We start from the raw sequence: 2,439 nt of genomic DNA, 5'->3' as shown, positions 1-2,439 counted from the left end.
TTCGTTAAGTTTAGTTATTAAGCCATTTAATTCCTGTAGTTTCTTTTTAGATTTTGTTTTTACATTTTAAACACATCACCAAAACCCCCACAAAACCGTTTGGTTCTAGACTTCCTTACTTTATATTTCTTTCGAAGGCTTTTGCAGGAAAAGATCCTCCTTCCCTGTGGATTCGATCCCTAAGTACTACAATCGATCAGCTGTCAACTTGCGGCTATTGATTTCATTTAGGGTAAAACTTGACAACCTCGACACACACCGACACCCCACATCAGCACCCAAGTCACAAAGACATCCAGCAAACATCAGAGATCCTATAGCACAAGGGAGTGTGAAGCTCCCTGGATCAGTTAACTTCCTTGGAATTGACTTTCTCTGAATAATGGCACTGCACTCATGGCTCAATACCACCATACCTTGACGCTCTTTAGTCTTGTTCAGAATAGCATTTTTAAGAACTTACCCAGCTTTGGCATCATTAGAAATGCTTCAATGAGAGGCATTGTGAGTGGTGTCTCATTGAGAGTCTTCTCAATACAGCTCTTGCCTTGTCTACCATCTGCTTCTTGAATCTCCCTGGAAATGGGATCTTGGGTTGGCATGGAGGTGGTGGAACATATAGCTTTTCTGGTTCAGGTTCCTTTTCCACCTCTTTACCCTTTTCTTTCCTTAATCTTTCAGCAACTTGATCATCTTTTAAGGCTGCCTCCCCCTCAGTTTGATCATTGTCCTCAATGATCAGATTGTTGTACTCTACACCTGGTAGTTCTTTGCCACTTCTCAGTGTAATGGCTTTAGCATACTCCTTTGGGTTTGGTTCAGGCTTACAAGGTAGTTGGCCTTGGTTCCTTGAGCTAGATGCCTGATTTTGCTTCAATTCCTTGATGTCCTGCCGCATAGATGCATACTGACTTGCAAACATTTGTTGACCCTGAAGCAGCTGGTGAACAGGTGCTGACTGAAACTGATGTCGAACTGGCGCCTGCTGCTGGAACTGTGGTGGACCAAACCCTGGTGGTGCCTTTGGTTACTGCTGTGAACTGAAACCAGAACTCTAAATTGGTTGCTGATGCTGACTGTAACCCTGATTCTGAACAAACTGATTCTTTGGTTGAAAAGACCCTTGAAAGTTGTTCTTGGGAACAAAATTCTGTGGAGCTTGAGAGGTAGGGTAGACTTGGTCTTGTGGGTTTGCTACATTGGAATTCCTGTAAGAGAAGTTCTGATTGGCATTGGCATACTGATATCTTTGGAACCTCTGATTCCCAATATAGTTTAGCTCTTCCTGAGTAAGACCCTCTTCACTGATGTTCTCAAAGCATTGAGAAGGTTCCTCATACTCTCCTACAAAGTGCATTGGCTTTTGAGTGGCCATTAACACCTTGTCCAGCTTGCTTTCAAGTGTTTTAAAGTCCTTCTCATACCTTTGATCCCTGCTTGAACTCTCACTCCTATTGGCTCTATCAAAGTCTTCTCCATATGTATCATTTCTCATTGCTAAGTTCTCAACTAGCTCTAAAGCAACATGAATCTCCTTCCCCAGAAAGTTTCCATTGGATGCAGTATCCAGCTGGTTCCTAATCTTGGGAAGAGCCCCTCTATAAAGTGTCCTGAGAAGTGAAGCCTCACTAAACCCATGGTGTGGGCATTGGTTAGTGTAGCTCCTGAATCTCTCATATGCTTCACCAAAACTCTCATTGCTATGTTGAGTGAAGCTGGAGATTTGGTTTCTTAGCTTTGCTGTTTTGGAAGTTGAGAATAACTTAGACAGAAATGCCTGCTTGCATTGCTCCCAAGTCTGAATGGAGCCTCTTAGGAGATTCTTCTCCCATTGGTGTGCTTTGTCACCAAGACTGAAGGGGAATAATCTGAGCTTGAAGCTGTCCTCAGATACTCCATTTATCTTTGTCAAGTCACAAACTTTATCAATTTGGTCCAAGTGTTCCAAAGGATCTTCCATTGGCAATCCATGGAACTTGGAGTTTTGGACCATATTCAGCAAAGATGCCTTGACTTCAAAATTGTTGTTTTGCACAGGTGGTGCTTGAATTCCTGCTCCATACTGATGAGCATTGGACCTATCATTCTCTCCAACATAGACCTGTGGCTGCTCATATCTCCTTGGTTGGTTTTGGAAGGGCTGTTGGTGGTGAGCTTGTTGTCTTTGCTGTACATTGGCCTGGTGCCTTTGCTGATGAGCTGGAGCTTGTCCCTGGTGGACATAAGCTTGCTGTTGATGCACCTGTTCCTGCTGAACATTACCCTCATGGAACCCTTGACCAGCTCCATTACCAGCTTCTTTTCCAGCTGCATTATCAGCTCCATTACCAGCGGCATTACCAGCTCCATTACCCTGCTGCACCTGAGCCTGTTGCCCTTCTTGAACCTGCGGCTCAATGTCAACCACATGCTGTCACTGATCTTCCATATCATCCTGAT

The 2,439-nt window shown here is 43.9% G+C and overlaps 1 non-coding gene across 1 annotated transcript; it reads left to right on the top strand.

Moving 5' to 3' along the window:
* The first annotated feature begins 1,631 nt into the window (after window positions 1–1,631).
* LOC112085629 lies at window positions 1,632–1,738 on the top strand. The gene has a single exon (XR_002898930.1). It is a non-coding gene; the product is annotated as a small nucleolar RNA R71 (small nucleolar RNA).
* The last annotated feature ends 701 nt before the right edge of the window (window positions 1,739–2,439 follow it).

The sequence above is a fragment of the Eutrema salsugineum genome, unplaced genomic scaffold (genome assembly GCF_000478725.1).
Source record: "Eutrema salsugineum unplaced genomic scaffold, Eutsalg1_0 scaffold_3, whole genome shotgun sequence".
In the NCBI taxonomy this organism is placed as follows: Eukaryota; Viridiplantae; Streptophyta; class Magnoliopsida; order Brassicales; family Brassicaceae; genus Eutrema; species Eutrema salsugineum.
The sequence above is the reverse complement of the archived record's forward strand: the minus strand, read 5'-3'. Positions and strand labels throughout refer to the sequence as shown.